At 38.8% G+C, this 18,349-nt stretch overlaps 1 protein-coding gene across 1 annotated transcript in view; it reads left to right on the top strand.

Moving 5' to 3' along the window:
* Nucleotides 1–1,502: 1,502 nt before the first annotated feature.
* LOC136875054 (zinc finger protein 436) overlaps nt 1,503–18,349 on the top strand; it is a 109,753-nt gene continuing 92,906 nt past the window's right edge. The window contains exon 1 of the mRNA XM_068227692.1: nt 1,503–1,635. The gene's annotated coding sequence lies outside the window, so the exon portion shown is untranslated. The remainder of the gene's footprint in view (nt 1,636–18,349) is intronic.

Raw genomic sequence — 18,349 nt, 5'->3', positions numbered from 1 at the left:
CGCCTATATATGAAACTCTAAATATGATCATTACGGTATACAGCTTACTGTCAGGGTAACAGGTGGCATTATGGAAAACTCTGTAATTACTGCTTCTTGCCGGGCTTCACGGTAAAAATATAGAGAGGGACACTCAACGATTATTACATAGAATGTTACTTGAAATGATTCCAATTTTACCTTATAATGATAGAGGAAGAGAGATGTGTTCAATACGCTTGCCAGAGACCAACCCACCCGCCCCTAGAAGTATATTTACTTTTATAATAAGAAATACTGTTTCAGACGCCATACTCCATTGCTTATAACGGTGATTGGTTCACGTAAGTAAGAGGATGACGTCAGTGACACCTAGGATGAGGCCGAGAATTTGTTACCAAACATTGCAGAAAAAAAAAACTACGAAGCGGCCAGGGAAGTTTGAAATGGCCTCGGTGCGAAATACAAAGATCATTATTTTATTAGCTTTAAGGTATTTTTGCACCTCGAGGCCAATCTCTGTCATGAGAACAGTGGCTCCCTTCGGGAGCCACACTCCCTTCGGGAGCCACACTCCCTTCGAGAGGCTCTTAACTATGGCCGCGGCGCATACTGTCCGCACGGCAAGAAAAAAATGTAATTTAGTAGCTGTAACCTATCATTTTAAATTCAGGCCAATCTCTGTCATGAGAACAGTGGCTCCCTTCGGGAGCCACACTCCCTTCGAGAGGCTCTTAACTATGGCCGCGGCGCATACTGTCCGCACGGCAAGAAAAAAATGTAATTTAGTAGCTGTAACCTATCATTTTAAATTCAGGCCAAGCTCTGTCATGAGAACAGTGGCTCCCTTCGGGAGCCACACTCCCTTTGAGAGGCTCTTAACTATGGCCGCGGCGCATACTGTCCGCACGGCAAGAAAAAAAGTCATTCAGAGGTTCTAAAATGCAAGAAATACTTCACAATAACCTCACTTTTCCACAAATCCTCCTACCTGGGGGCTTAGGCCCCCAGACCCCCGTTGCTTTACCTAATGCATATATCAAATGTAGGTAATACTTCACGATAACCTCACTTTTCCTCAAATCCTCGTACCTGGGGGCTTAGGCCCCCAGACCCCCTATGTCACACCCAGTACAAACAGCCATTGCTAATCAACAAGAAGACAGCTGTAAGGAATGAAAGGAGCCCCAACCAACAGTTGGCAGCATTGTCGTTCCTCTCGGCGCTCCCTCTCAGCGCTGCTAGTGCGACAGTGAACTGGCGTGCGCCACCTAGCGGTCGCTCATGTTACTAAACCGTGAGTGCTCTTCTCTATAGCTTCGCCGGCTTCACAAGCGATTGTCAAGGCCGGCAGAAGGAGCGCAGGGGGAGATCGAATCAAGCGTATCTGGTTCTGTTTTGAAGTGATCACTTTGTAGTTCTTCATGTTTGTGATCGTTTGACCTTGTATTATGCGAATTTCACATATCGCGGTACCTTATACAGTTTTATTCCGCTAATTCTGTTATTTCGTCATTAAGGAACTTGGATTTCTTTTGTTTTACGCTGTGTCCACAATCTTGGACATATCGTAAAGTTTGAGTCTCGATCATTTTATGTTTATGTTGTCAATGCGGAACGTAATATTATACGGTACATCGTAAAAAAAAGGGTACGGTAAGTTTTGTATTTCATAACATTATTTTTGATAAGAAGACAGTTATATCTATTTTCAGTTTGCAGTAGGTTATTTAGGTTAAATATTATCCATTATTATATTATTATTGTTATTATTGTTGGTAATAGCCTACATATTGCCAATAGTTTTAACATATTAAACAGAGATGCATACGTGGTTGGATGGAGTAAAACTCGTATTTTTCCAAATATTCTAGAGAACCGAATAATAGGAATTTGTCTAAACGATTTCAGAATTGCACGTATTTTGTGATAGTTCGAAATTTTCATGGTAAGTCAGTACATAATTATCTCATCCCGTATATAGTATATAATTAGTTTTCTTTTCAAAAATTCTTAGGCCTATAATATTTTGGCTCTTTTGTTCTAGCATTTCATACTGAGTTTCGGTGCATTTCATATTTAAATATTAACAATACAGGGAATTTCTCTGAAATTATGTGTGTCGTGCTAGGTGTGTTCATAATCTGTAAATGTCAGAATACATATTTGCATGCCTCATTGAGTTTTGTTAGATATGTCGTGGTATTATTCTATAAAATAAAGATATAAGAGAATTCTGCTTAATAAAGAAAATATAATATATCCCACAACTCTGTGCCATGATCATATGCTGTTTGTGGGAAAATGATAAAAATGAGATGTTCATGCCATGGAGACAGGAACAACGCGAGGGTTGTTAACCTTACATAAAATCAGTTTCATGGTCCGTATCGCACTTCAATAGATTCACAATTAAGTATTTATTTATTTTCCACCTAGTCGATACAATGATTGCTTAAGGCAATTTTAAAGGTCAAAAGTGGTACATGTTTCGTATATTATCAACATCTACAGCCACATAACACTGTTTAGATGAAAAATATATAAAATTGACAAAGTAATGCTTTAGAGGAAGTGTCCTTAAAATTAACATAAGATTGACAAGATTAAAACAAACAAATAACTCAAGAGAAAATATATAAATTATTTCTACAATAGAAAGCAGTCGTCAAAGAAACACTTGTACAATATTCCATAGAGAAATTGTCCTAATAAATATTCTTTTCTTAATAATTCATGAAAAAAGATCAATTTATAAATTAAAAATTATACAATTTATAAGTAATTATCGAAATGAAGAAATCCTGATATCACAGTCCGGCTCTTATTATTAATGTAGATGAAAATATAACTAATTCCTAATTAATAATAAGAGCTGCACTGTGATATCAGGATTTTTTTTTTTTGCTATGGGCTTTACGTCGCACCGACACAGATAGGTCTTATGGCGACGATGGGATAGGAAAGGCCTAGGAGTTGGAAGAAAGGGGCCGTGGCCTTAATTAAGGTACAGCCCCAGCATTTGCCTGGTGTGAAAATGGGAAACCACGGAAAACCATCTTCAGGGCTGCCGATAGTGGGATTCGAGCCTACTATCTCCCGGATGCAAGCTCACAGCCGCGCGCCTCTACGCGCACGGCCAACTTGCCCGGTGATATCAGGATTTCTTCATTTCGATAATTACTTATAAATTGTATAATTTTTAATTTATAAATTGATCTTTTTTCATGAATTATTAAGAAAAGAATATTTATAGGACAATTTCTCTATGGAATATTGTACAAGTGTTTCCTTGACGACTGCTTTCTATTGTAGAAATAATTTATATATTTTCTCTTGAGTTATTTGTTTGTTTTAATCTTGTCAATCTTATGTTAATTTTAAGGACACTTCCTCTAAAGCATTACTTTGTCAATTTTATATATTTTTCATCTAAACAGTGTTATGTGGCTGAAGATGTTGATAATATACGAAACATGTACCACTTTTGACCTTTAAAATTGCCTTAAGCAATCATTGTATCGACTAGGTGGAAAATAAATAAATACTTAATTGTGAATCGGTTGTTAACCTATTAATGTGTGCAATAATCAGCACTGAATCCTTAAGAAATATCTCAAAAGGGAATGAGAAACTGATGCTGACATTATATGCGTCAGTTCAGAATAAAAAGTTCTTCAATATAAGAATGAAATGAGATATTTATTGACTTCAGGCAGTAAGACAAGTAATGAAACCCATTTTCTACAAGCTGTGCAAACAAGTTGCCTATTGTCATGATTGGTGCTGAAATGTAAAACTCTAATTTGCTGTAAGTCATAGAAAGGCTCTCAGGTTGATTGGACATGATTAATTGTGTGGTGGCATTTTGATAACCATCCCACATGTTTGTAAGTGATACTGAAGCAGAGAGGGGAGATTCTTCCTTTAAGTTTGCTGGCAACCCACCAGTCTTTTTTCCAAGTTGGTGGCAGCAAAGGATGTAAGTGATATTAGCTCCCGGTTCTCTTGCGAAATAATTGGGAATAAGTGTGATGTAAACAAGAAGCAAGTGAAGAATGGTAACCAATGTGAAAAGTGTTTAATTTGGTACCATTTTGAGTGTATGTGTAGTGCTGGTTTTGCTAAAAATGAAGATACTTGGACCTGTGTGAGCTGTGGCGAGAGCAATTTGAAGAGCGGTAACAAACCTAGGCCTACAATGGTCAACAAATTGCTGGCGTCTCATTCCTTGGAGTACTGGTACTAGAAAACATTCGGAACACAGGTGGCTCCATGAATTCTTGTGCGTGGTGTCAAGTTGCTTCAGATTCTAGGAGGAAAAGTGTAGAGTTAAATAAGGACATCTTTGTAATTGACACCAAAAATAGATTTTCAGCCCTGAGGGAAGTAAGAGATATGCAAGGACTTATCCGTATGGGAAGCAGTCAAACGTATAGCGCAGAATCCGTTACGAGAAGCGGCGAAGTTAGGCCTAAATTCCCACACAGTGCACCGGCGAAAGTGTCAAACATTCTTGTATTTGGTGATAGCAAGGCGAGGGGAATTGCAGATAAAATGAACAATGAAGATATTGCAGCATCGTCCGTCATCTATCCTGGGGTCCCAATCAAGAAGGTATTGGAAAACACTGAACAGGCAGCAAGAAATTTCGGAAGTCGTGATGCAGTAGTGATCATCGGCGGGACCAACGGCGTAGCTCACGACGACGCTAAGAATGTCATTTCTAAACTTAAATGTACACTAGGTAAGCTGACTCACACTAACATCTTTGTAGTGAACGTGCCCCACAGGCATGATTTGATTAGAGACTCGTGTGTGAACATTGAAGTGGACAAAGTTAATACAGATATGGTTAAAATTTGTAAACATTTTCATAATACACAGGTAATTGATAGCAGCAGTTTCCAGAGATACTGTTACACAAAGCATGGCCTTCATCTAAACAATTCAGGTAAACAAAGGATAGCAAATATTGTTCTAGATTTTATTAATCTTAAGATATGTACTGTAAAAAAGGCAACTCCCTTGAGTTATAATACTGACCAGGAAAACTAGTAGAAAGAGCCAGCTGTACTTCAAGCTGGCTCAGTCAACTAGAAAATGAAACTCAGGAAAGTAAGGAATTTCAAGTTACCCAATTGCAACAGTCAAGTTTTAGGGAGGAAGGGGGTCTGAGATTGCTCTTGGTAAACTGTCAGAGTGTAGTAAATAAACAATTAAAATCTGGTACATTGATGGAAACTGAAGACTGATGTGGTGATAGGAGTGGAATCGTGGTTGAGAGAAGGGGTAGGTAATAGAGAAGTATTTGCAGAAGGGTACACAGTCTATCATAGAGACCAAGGAGATAAAAAGAGAGGGGGGGTGTTTATTCTGGTGAAGGAAACTTATTGTTCACATGAATGCTTTACCGATGAAAAGGATGAAATATTAGGGATAAAATTGGTTTGTGATAATATGAAGGAGGTGGGAATTATAGGAACATACAGGCCTGGAAGAGAGGAATGAGACATGGAAATATTTGAGAAAATAATAGATTATAAAAACAATAATAATGATATGGTAATAATTGGGGGAGATCTAAACTTGCCTGAAGTTGAATGGAATGCATGCAAGTGAAGCCCATCAAAAGAAACTGGCAAATAAGCTAATTTGGGAAGGAGGATATGCACAAGTAGTACAAGAACTGGCTCGTCTCAATAACTTACTAGATGTATTCTTGGTTAAACCATGGGAAATTGTTGATAAAATTGAGGTAATTGAAGGAATAGGTGACCATAAGGCTGTAATAATGGATGTAGGACTGGTACCAGAAAGGCTTAATAAGAGGGTCACAAAAGACAACAAATTGTACAGAAAAACTAAAGTTGATGAATTTGGAACTTACCTTAAATCACAATTCAGTTGTTGGATAAGTGAAGGGAGTAATGTGGATACACTGAGGGCTAAATTTGAAGGAATCATTTGGGATGGAGAGAAGAGATTTGTACCTGTTAAGAAGGGTAACATGACCTCAGACCTGTTTATTATACGAGGGAAATAAGAAAATTAAAGAGAAAATGTAGAATAGTAAACAGGAAAATCAAAGAGGGTTGGGAGTGTAGAGAAATTAGAAACAGCTAATGAGGGAAATGAATAGAGTGAAAAAGGAAGCCAAAGAGAATTGTATGAATGACATAATTCAAGAGGGTAATGACCACAAAGGGAAATGGAAAAATCTGTATTCATATATCAGGAATCAAAAAGGAAAAGGAATCCAAATTCTTACAATGGTGGGAGAACGGGGTGAACACTATTTAACACATACTGAGAAAGCAAACCTATTTAGTAGGGAATTCAGAGATTCAGTAGATGATTGTCAGGATTTGGAAACCGAAACAGAAGATAGGGAGAGACAAAGAGGGAAACAAGAAGCTTCTCATTCACAAATGAAGATATGTTCAGAGAAATCCAACTGCTTTAGCAAGGAAAAGCAGCAGGAAGTGATCAAATTACTGGGGAGGTGTTAAAGACAATGGGGTGGTATATAGTGCCTTATTTAAAAATTTATCTTCGACTGTGTCATAAATAATAATGTAATACCAAAGGAATGAAAGGAATCTATAATAATACCAATTTATGAAGGAAAGGGTGATAAAAGGAAACCACAGAACTACAGGCCAATCAGCCTGACCAGTATAGTTTGTAAAATACTGGAGAGTTTAATATCAAAGTACATCAGAGGGATATGTGATGATAAAAATTGGTTCATGAGGAGCCAATATGGATTTAGAAAGAAATTTTCTTGTGAGGCACAACTGGTGGGATTTCAGCAGGACATATCAGATCAATTGGATTTAGGAGGTCAGTTAGATTACATAGCCATAGATCTTTCCAAAGCCTTTGATAGAGTGGAACATGGAATATTATTAAAGAAATTGGAGGGAATAGGATTGGACATAAGGGTTACACGTTGGATAAAAACATTTCTAAATTCAAGGGCTCAGAAAGTCAAAGTAGGCAATAATGTATCACAGGAAGAGAAAGTTTGGAAGGGAATTGCACAGGGTAGTATAATCAGTGCGTTACTTTTCTTAATATACGCAAATGATTTAGGGAACAATATAACATCAGAAATAAGATTGTATGCAGATGACATAATTGTTTATAGGGAAATAAACAACATCGAGGATTGTTCAGAATTACAAAGGGACCTTGAGAGTATCCAGCAATGGGTTGAAGAGAATAATATGAAGGTCGATGGAGGCAAATCAACTGTTACAACATTTACAAACAGGAGCTTTAAAACTGAATTTGAATATACTTTGGATGAGGTAGTTATCCCAAAGGATAGCAAGTGCAAATACTTAGGAGTGAGATTTGAAAGTAATTTGCACTGGAAGGGTCATGTTGATGACATTGTTGGCAAAGCATACAGATCGTTACATGTCCTAATGAGGCTACTTAAAGGATGCAACAAAGAATTAAAAGAGAAAAGTCACTTAAGTATGGTTCGTCCATTATTGGAAAATGCAAACAGTGTTTGGGATCCTCACCAAGAATACCTAATAAAAGAAATAGATAGTGTGCAGAGGAAAGCAGCAAGATATGTAACAGGGGATTTCAGGAGAAAGAGTAGTGTATCAGAAATGTTAAAGTAACTTGGGTGGGAAACTTTAAGAAAGAGAAGGGAGAAAACTATATTTATAGGATTATATAGGCCTAGAGCTTATACAGGAGAAGAAGCATGGGGAGATATCCGTGAGAGGCTTCATTTGGAAAATAATTATATCAGCAGGACTGACCACAAACATAAAATTAGAAGGAATTTTAGCAGAAGCAATTGGGGTAAATTTTCATTCATTGGGAAGGGTGTGAAGGAGTGAAACGGTTTACAGGGGTAGCGTTTGATCCTTTTCCAAAATCTGTACAGATATTCAAGAAGAGAATAAACAGCAACAGAGAAAATAAGTGAAATGTTTGAGGGCATTTGACCAGTGCAGGTTAATGTAAATAAAAAATGTGTGTGAATAAATTAATTCCATCCCCTGGTCTAAGGAGTTTGGACAACCAAAGGAGGGGACTACCTGTAGGGTTGAAATACAGTGGGGACTTCGAGGGCCCTGGGACTGCTACGGTAGCTAAGTTGTGGCAAAAGGGGCTCTGGTTAAGACGCAGCAGGTCGTTATGCTACTTAGGTTCCAGAATGGGTAAAAAAAAAAGTAAATAAATGCAATGTTAATTTTAATCTTATACCAGTTGTGTAGTATCATTTGAAGTAATTCCACATACTGTATATCAGTTGACTATATTTGTAAGTAGTGCAGGAGATATTATAAATAGAATTTTTTGTAAACAAGATAAGTTTATTAGGAATGAGCTGTGTGTTTAATAAAAAAAATTGTTAGAGTAAGTTGTATAATATTGTATTTTGGGAAAATTTTCTTCTCTTGTTAATTTAATATTCAGTGCTTGACAATAATGTATTTTAGTGTACCATTTGCCACCGAGGTAGACACCTCATTTGCAAATAAAGAGATTTTGATTTGATTTGAACAAGGATTGTTGCTAATATTAATAATAATTGTATGGCTTCAGCTACCGTGAGTAAGCATTTTGATTTGTCACAATGTGGCTACTTGCTTTTTGGTTTCAATATTCCGTTTTACTTTAGGCCTACTCGGTGGCAGAGTAAACCGAATTTCTCCCCGGTGCCTATGGCTGATATTTAGTGAATTTTGTCAGGTGAACACGAAGTGTTTCACCAGAGATCCTGACACCGCAAGACTGTATGAAACTGGTAAATGTGACCATTTTCATTGTTGTTATCAGCTGGTGATGAAAACTGCAATTTGCATATTGTCTGCGATAGAGCTCACAATATATATAACTGCAGGGGTGCCACAATTAGAGACAATAAGAAAACCACAAAATTTGAAACCGTAATGTTGGGAGACGGTTGTGAGCTATCAGTCTTTGATGTCAAGTGATGTCCAATATACTATTCACATTTATCACTTTGTAGAAGTATCCAGACCATCTCTGTTGTAGAAAGAGTATCTCTTATGGGGTCACAGTTCCTTCCATATGCTGTTTTCTATGGCTTTGGAGCATACTGGCTGTTTGACAGGAGAAATGAAATCCAGTAACATTAGCCCATCTTTCATACTTTATGTCCCATGAACTGTAAAAATGGTTAGTGGGACAAAAAGCCAATAACATTATCTTTCATGCTTGTCACTTTTTAGGAGTGTTCAGACCAACCTCTACTCCCTTTGAGAGGCTCTTTTCTACATCCACGGAGTTGTGTGTAATGTTTACTACATGTTGAGTAAATTGTGAGCAAGTCCGAGTTGTGCGATGTTGGATCTGCAACCTGTCTTTTACAGGAAGTAACCAAAGCTTTACCAGTTGTGTATTCCAAAATACATTGAGTTTTAATTTTAGCTTGTGTTTTTTTTGTTTATATTATAACTGGATTTAGCTAGCTAGACTTTCTTATCATTGTTATAAATGAGATAATGACTGAACCTGGTGGCATTTATAAACATAGGAATTAAATATTAGAAAGTATAAAATTCAGATAAGATTTTACTTTTGGGGTTTAAAAGAAATAATAGGGGTTCGGAATCCCACATGATATCATAACATAATACACAAGGCTGTGAATTTATGTGCAGCTAGTGGCAAGGCCTTTTGTCTGGTTTGGTTAGATTATTGGGTAGTGGGAATACCATTGGTCTGGATTGGTTAAACCACTGATCTGGTTGCAAACAAGGTTAGAACCACAAACTGCATGGTTTGTGTCACGTAGTTGTCAGCATTCATTCAGGAGGTGGTGGGTCTGAACCCTGCTGCCGGCAGTGCTGAAGGTGTTTTTTTTTTTTTTTTTTAATTTCCCTTTTTCACACTAGGCAAATTGTGGAGCTATACCTTAATTATGGCCACGGTCGCTTCCTTCCCACTCCTAGACCTTTCCTATCCCATCACCGCCATAAGACCTGTCTGTATTGGTATGACGTAGAGTAAATTGTAAAAAAAAATTTTTAAATTGAACCGTGAAGCAGTCTGCAGGCCTCTAGTATCTTTAGTGACAATATTGGTTAATGTATGCAGGAGTTAGTTTAATAATGAATAAGAAAATAGGGCAGCGGGTAAGCTACTACGACCAGCATAGTGAAAGAATTATTGTCGTCAAGATAGACACCAAACCAATGCCCACCACAATAGTGCAGGTCTATATGCCTACTAGTTCAGCGGATGATGAAGAAATCGAAAGAATATATGAGGAGATAGAAGATTTAATACAATATGTAAAAGGTGACGAGAATCTAATTGTAATGGGAGACTGGAATGCAGTGGTAGGCCAAGGAAGAGAAGGTAGTTCAGTAGGAGAATTTGGATTGGGACAAAGGAACGAAAGAGGAAGTCGGCTGGTTGAATTCTGCACTGATCATAATTTAGTCCTTACCAATACTTGGTTCAAACACCACAAACGACGGCTCTATACGTGGACGAGACCTGGAGACACTGGAAGGTATCAAATAGACTTCATTATGATTAGGCAGAGATTCAGAAACCAGGTGTTGGATTGCAAAACTTTCCCAGGAGCAGACGTGGACTCTGACCACAACTTGTTGGTCATGAAATGCCATCTGAAGTTGAAGAAATTGAAGAAAGGAAAGAATGCAAAAAGATGGGATCTAGACAAGTTGAAAGAAAAGAGTGTGAGGGATTGTTTCAGGGAACATGTTGCACAAGGACTAAATGAAAAAGCTAAAGGAAACACTATGGAGGAAGAGTGGAGAGTCATGAAAAATGAGGTCAGTAGGGCTGCTGAAGAAATGTTAGGAAGGAAGAAAAGATCAACTAAGAATCAGTGGATAACTCAGGAGATACTAGACCTGATTGATGAACGACGAAAATACAAGAATGCTAGAAATGAAGAGGGCAGAAAAGAATACAGGCGATTAAAGAATGAAGTGGATAGAAAGTGCAAGGTAGCTAAGGAAGAATGGCTGAAGGAGAAATGTAAGGATGTCGAAGGCTGTATGGTCCTGGGAAAGGTAGATGCTGTATACAGGAAAATCAAGGAAACCTTTGGAGAAAGGAAATCTAGGTGTATGAATATTAAGAGCTCAGATGGAAAACCACTTCTAGGGAAAGAAGACAAAGCAGAAAGATGGCAGGAGCATATCCAACAGTTGTATCAAGGTAAAGGTGTAGATAATTTGGTTCTGGAACATGACGAGCCTGTTGATGCTGATGAAATGGGAGACCCAATTTTGAGGTCGGAGTTTGACAGAGCTGTGAGAGACCTCAATAGGAACAAGACACCTGGAATTGATGACATTCCCTCTGAATTACTGACTGCCTTAGGCGAAACCAGCATGGCAAGGTTATTTCATTTAGTGTGCAAGATGTATGAGACAGGAGAAGTCCCATCCGATTTTCGGAAGAATGTTGTTATACCTATTCCCAAGAAAGCCGGTGCTGACAGGTGTGAAAACTACCGCACCATTAGTTTAGTATCTAATGCCTGCAAAATTTTAACACGTATTATTTACAGAAGAATGGAAAAACAAGTTGAAGCTGAGTTGGGAGAAGATCAATTTGGCTTCAGAAGAAATGTAGGAACACGTGAAGCAATCCTGACTTTACGTCTGATCTTAGAGGATCGAATCAAGAAGGACAAGCCCACGTACATGGCATTCGTAGATCTAGAAAAGGCATTCGATAATGTTGATTGGACCAAGCTATTTATGATTCTGAAGATGATAGGGATCAGATACCGAGAACGAAGAATTATCTACAATCTGTATAAAAATCAGTCTGCAGTGATAAGAATCGAGGGATTTGAAAAAGAAGCAGCAATCCAGAAAGGAGTGAGGCAAGGCTGCAGTTAGTCCCCTCTCCTTTTCAATGTTTACATAGAACAGGCAGTAAAGGAAATCAAAGAGAAATTTGGAAAGGGAATCACAGTCCAAGGAGAAGAAATCAAAACCTTGAGATTTGCCGATGATATTGTTATTTTATCTGAGACTGCAGAAGATCTCGAGAAGTTGCTGAATGGTATGGATGAAGTCTTGGGTAAGGAGTACAAGATGAAAATAAATAAGTCCAAAACAAAAGTAATGGAGTGCAGTCGAACGAAGGCAGGTGATGAAGGAAATATTAGATTAGGAAATGAAGTCTTAAAGGAAGTAGATGAATATTGTTACTTGGGTAGTAAAATAACTAACGATGGCAGAAGTAAGGAGGACATAAAATGCAGACTAGCACAAGCAAGGAAGAGCTTTCTTAAGAAAAGAAATTTGCTCACTTCAAACATTGATATCGGAATTAGAAAGATGTTTTTGAAGACTTTCGTGTGGAGCGTGGCATTGTATGGAAGTGAAACATGGACGATAACTGGTTCAGAAAGAAAAAGAATAGAAGCTTTTGAAATGTGGTGTTACAGAAGAATGCTGAAGGTGAGATGGATAGATTGAATCACGAATGAAGAGATACTGAATCGAATTGTTGAAAGGAGATCAATTTGGCTAAATTTGACGAGAAGGAGAGATAGAATGATAGGACACATCTTAAGACACCCAGGACTTGTTCAGCTGGTTTTTGAAGGAAGTGTTGGTGGTAAGAACGGTAGGGGTAGACCAAGATATGAATATGACAAGCAGATTAGAGCAGATGTAGGATGCAATAGTTACGTAGAAATGAAAAGGTTAGCACAGGATAGGGTGGCATGGAGAGCTGCATCAAACCAGTCTATGGACTGATGACTCAAACAACAACATGAACATTGTTCTGAGTGCAAGAACGTTATGGATGTATCATTTGCATCTGTAAAAGTTCATGATATCATGACACTTTCAAACTTTGCACTTTCATTATTTTTGCTGTATGTAGGAGCCCTGGGCCACGCATGATGTGAGGTTTATCAAAGACTATAGCAAACTGTCTGACCAATAAAAGCACAACAGTTCAAAATATAATTTCAATTTTCATGTAAAAAGTTAGAATATCTGCTCATGAAAATTCACCACTTTACAGAATATGCAGTATCTATAACAAGGGATCTTGGAAGAATAATGCTCCTTATTTCAGTACAAGCAGTGTGTTATTCTCAAAAGAAGCCATATCTAGGATTAACAGATAGTAATTATGATAAAATGCTGTATGTACAGTAAACTGTATGGGATCCGTAAGTCCAAGCCCATAATAACAGGATACATTGGATTAGATTAATTAGATTTGATTCAGTTATTTTAGGCTAGGTATTATTAAGTAGTAATTATTTGTAATTTTACTGTGTATCACAAAGAATGCTGTTGTAACTGGATGACAAGCATGTAGAATGTAATAAATTAAATTACATTTCATTTCCCAAATTGTCCTTGCCTGTGTTTTAAATTTTTCATATAAGTACGAATACTTCTTGTGGAGGGTTTTCGGTCCATGGCATGCTACTTCAAGGCATGTTTCAAGATTTTCTCCTTCCTAAACATGTATGCCCATTAGTAAATTGTTACTGAAATTTATACTTTGTGTTTTTGACATTTCATTGCACCACTGCAGAACAGTATAATCACAATTTTCCACAGACAGTCAAGAATAGAGAATGATGATTTTAACAAGGAACTACAAGATTTTATATTTATTGTAGAACTTTTATTATTGTATTGATGTCTTATTCATCTTGGTTTATAATTTAAAGGTTTTGCTCTAAGTGTTTTTTGACTTTTACGTTATATGTTAGTAGTAATATTATATTTCAAATTTTGAAATCTTGAAATTTGTTTTGTTTATTTACATGTACAACTATCAATCTTTCTTTAGAATTTCCTGCTTCAGCAACATTATATTGGATATTTTTCTCAATCAATCAATCAATCAATCAATCAATCAATCAATCAATCAATCTGTATTTAGGGCTGTTGCCCAGGTGTCAGATCCCCTATGGATAGCTTACCTGGGTCTTCCTTAACTATTTTTGAAAATTTATTGAATATTTCACTTGTTAATATAATTTCAATCCTTTACTCCTTGTTCTGTAAATGAATTTTTGCCCCAATTTGTCCTCTTGAATTCCAACTGTATCACATCATTACCCTACAACAGCTTTATCCAGTTGGTAACCAAGATTTACTCACTGTCTTATTTATGTATATCATAAAAGTTGATGTAGAAAATCTCCAGGATGAGGAAATTAGACAGAAGTACATGCATACGATTAGTGAAAAATTTCGAACAGTAGACAGTAAGCAGGTTCAGGACATAGAAAGAGAATGGGTGGCATACAGGGATGCTGTAGTAGAAACAGCAAGGGAGTGCCTAGGAACAACTGTGTGTAAAGATGGGAAAAGGCGGAACATCTTGGTGGAATGATGAAGTGAGAGCAGACTGTAAAAGTAAAAAGAAGGCTTATCCGAAATAGCTCCAAACAAGGGCCGAGGCAGACAGGGATTTGTACGTAGATGAAAGAAACAGAGCAAAACAAATAGTTGTTGAATCCAAAAAGAAGTCATTAGAAGATTGTGGTAATAACCTGGAAAGGCTAGGTCAAGCAGCAGGGAAACCTTTCTGGACAGTAATAAAGAATCTTAGGAAGGGAGGGAAAAAGGAAATGAACAGTGTTTTGAGCACTGCCTGCTCGATCTGCATCCGATGGCTGCTTAAACTGCCTGCTCATTCCATACTCAAACATGTAACACGCCTTACAAACAATCTGCCGCTAGATGGCAGCACCAAACGTACCCATTTACCGCGTAAATACCACTAGATAAGCATACCAGCAAAATTTAAAATCTGAAAGTAAGAGAAATATTAAAGAATTTTACGTATAAAGTGGTGCTCTAGAGAGTTGTAGCTTCAGCACTTTTCGAGAAAGAGGTTTCGACGAACAAGAAAACCTGGAAACTTTGTCTGTATGGTACTTCCCTACATTACTAAGTAGAGGTTTCACAACTTTGGCCACCACAGTTTCTGACACAAGTTCCTGGTGCTTATTGTTACTAAAACACTTTAAAAACTTACATTGGCACAAAGAAGGTAGAACATAGTTTTTTATAGTCTGGAGCAGACTTGCAGATTTCTTGCAGTACGGTAGAGCGGCCTCAACAAATTTCTGAAGCCTCATAATTAGGCCAATAAATCGTTGCTAGGGCTAGCGCAGCTATCAATGGGGATGAATTAAATGAGGTAGGAACGTTATTCAAGCACGTGCTGCATTCTGTTTTTTCTTCGATTACACGCACTAAATAACCACACACTAATCCCTGGTAAGCAGTTTCCGAAGTGACACACACTGACTCAGGGGGCTCACGAAATGGACGGCCTATTAGGCGACTTGCATATCTGTGAAGATGAAAGCCCTACCTAGGATGATTTCTACTGCTGAAGATGCCACACACACCCCAGCCCCCGAGCCACTGGAATTAACCAATTAACTAAATAGGCCCTACTTGCGTAAATAATAATAGTAATAAAAAGAGCAGTATATTGACACGATTTCATACTGCTAGCAAAAGACTCGTTATGGAATCTTAATCTGCTTACCCTCCAGGGTTGGCTTTTCCCTCGGACTCAGCGAAGTATCCCACCTCTACCGCCTCAAGGGCAGTGTCCTGGAGCTTCAGACTCTGGGTCGGGGGGATGAAACTGGGGAGGATGACCAGTACCTGAACAGGGGCCTTGGAAGGGATAGACAAGGAAGGGTGAAGGAAGCTCCCGGCATTTACCTGGAGGAGAAGTGGGAAACCACGGAAAACCACTTCCAGGATGGCTGAGGTGGGAATCGAACACACCTCTACTCAGTTGACCTCCCGAGGCTGAGTGGACCCCGTTCCAGGCCTCGTACCGCTTTTCAAATTTCGTAGCAGAGTCGGGAATCGAACCTGGGCCTCCGGCGTTAGCAGCTAATCACACTAACCACTACACCACAGAGGCGGATAATGGAATCTATGACAGCATATTATTCTGTTTTGTACCTTCACATTAACAGTACAGTGTCCCCAGATATTATATTACTTAGTATGTAATACTTCAAACCTTCATCATCATCATCATCATCATCTGTTTACCCTCCAGGTTCGGCTTTTCCCTCGGACTCAGCGAGGGATCCCACCTCTACCGCCTCAAGGGCAGTGTCCTGGAGCTTCAGGCTCTTGGTCGGGGGATACAACTGGGGAGAATGACCAGTACCTCGCCCAGGCGGACTCACCTGCTATGCTGAACAGGGGCCTTGTGGAGGGATGGGAAGATTGGAAGGGATAGACAAGGAAGAGGGGAGGAAGCGGCCGTGGCCTTAAGTTAGGTACCATCCCGGCATTGGCCTGGAGAAGTGGGAAACCACGGAAAAACACTTCGAGGATGGCTGAGGTGGGAATCAAACCCACCTCTACTCAGTTGACCTCGTACCACTTTTCAAATTTTCGTGGCAGAGCCGGGAATCGAACCCGGACCTCCGGGGGTGGCAGCTAATCACGCTAACCACTACACCACAGAGGCGGCTAACTTCAAACCTTACGCTTACCATTTTCTGCAATGGTGTTTGAAGAGCTCTTGTTAGACGTCTGTGTGCTTGAATCTCTTCTCTTAATCATCGCTGAAATTAGCGGTTGTTTATAAGCTGGATAATCAGGGAAAGGGCTGAGTACAGATCCTATTTTTAATTTTCGCGTTTTGCTGGTCACTTTGAAATCGTCATTTACGAAATGTAGAATGCAAACCACGGAATAATCAGAAGGAATCCATTTACTTCCCTTGCTGTTTCCTTCCCTGGATATAATACTTAACCACTTTCGACGCAATTGTGTACTTCAAGGTATATCATGGAATGAAATATTACGGCATTCTGGTTTCCCTTTCTTTGATTTGCAGAAAGGCACGCAGCAGTACACCATTTTCACTGAAAACAAGTACAGTCTATCCTATTTCCCGCTATTTCATTCCGACAGGTCTGGAGCCGGTTGGTGCTGCCACCTGCTGTGGGTATTTGTAAACGGAGTGTTTCATTTAGTGGCATGTTAAAATGTTGTAATGAGCATGCAGTATAAGCAGCCATCGGATGCAGATCGAGCAGGCAGTGGTTTTGAGTAATTCAGGTGAACTCATAATAGATCCCAGGGAATCACTGGAGAGGTGCAGGGAATATTTTGAACATCTTCTCAGTGTAAAAGGAAATCATCCTGGTGGTGTTGCAAACGGCCAAGCTCATGGGGAGGAAGAAAATGATGTTGGTGAAATTACGCTTGATGAAGTGGAAAGGATGGTAAATAAACTCTATTGTCATAAGGCAGCAGGAATAGATGAAATTAGACCTAAAATGGTGAAGTATAGTGGGAAAGTAGGGATCTTCATAGAGTAGTAAAATTAGCGTGGAGTGTTGGTAAGGAACCTTCAGATTGGACAAAAGCAGTAATTGCACCTATCTATAAGCAAGGGAACAGGAAGGATTGCAACAGCTATCAAGGTATCTCATTGATTAGTATACCAGGCAATGTATTCACTGGCATCTTGGAAGGGAGGGTGCGATCAGTCGTTGAGAGGAAGTTGGATGAAAACCAGTGTGGTTTCAGACCACAGAGAGGCTGTCAGGATCAGATTTTCAGTATGCGCCAGGTAATTGAAAAATGCTACGAGAGGAATTGGCAGATGTGTTTATGTTTCGTAGATTTAGAGAAAGGCTATGACAAGGTACTGACGGAAAAGGTACTGAGGGAAAAGATGTTGACTATACTGGGGGACTATGGAATTAAAGGTAGATTATTAAAATCAATCAAAGGCATTTATGTTGACAAATGGGCTTCAGTGAGAATTGATGGTAGAAGGAGTTCTTGGATCAGGTTACTTACAGGGTTTAGACAAGGCTGTAATCTTTCACCTTTGCTGTTCGTAGTTTACATGTATCCATCTGCTGAAAGGTATAAAATGGTAGGGAGGGATTCGGTTAGGTGGAAATGTTGTAAGCAGTTTGGCCTATGCTGACAACTTGGTCTTAATGGCAGACTGTGCCGAAAGCCTGCAGTCTAATATCTTGGAACTTGAAAATAGGTCCAATGAGTGTGGTATGAAAATTAGCCTCTCGAAGTCTAAATTGATGTCAGTAGGTAAGAAATTCAACAGAATTGAATGTCAGATTGGTGATACAAAGCTAGAACAGGTTGATAATTTCAAGTATTTAGGCTGTGTGTTCTCCCAGGATGGTAATACAGTAACTGACATTGAATCAAGATGTAGTAAAGCTAATGCAGTGAGCTCGCAGTTGCAGTCATCAGTATTCTGTAAGAAGGAAGTCAGTCCCAGATGAAACTATCTTTACATCGGTCTGTTTTCAGACCAACTTTGCATTACGGGAGCGAAAGCTGGGTGGACTCAGGATAACTTATTC

Source organism: Anabrus simplex, chromosome 5 (genome assembly GCF_040414725.1).
Source record: "Anabrus simplex isolate iqAnaSimp1 chromosome 5, ASM4041472v1, whole genome shotgun sequence".
NCBI lineage: Eukaryota > Metazoa > Arthropoda > Insecta > Orthoptera > Tettigoniidae > Anabrus > Anabrus simplex.
Note: the sequence above shows the minus strand (reverse complement) of the source record. Positions and strands in the feature narration are given on the sequence as shown.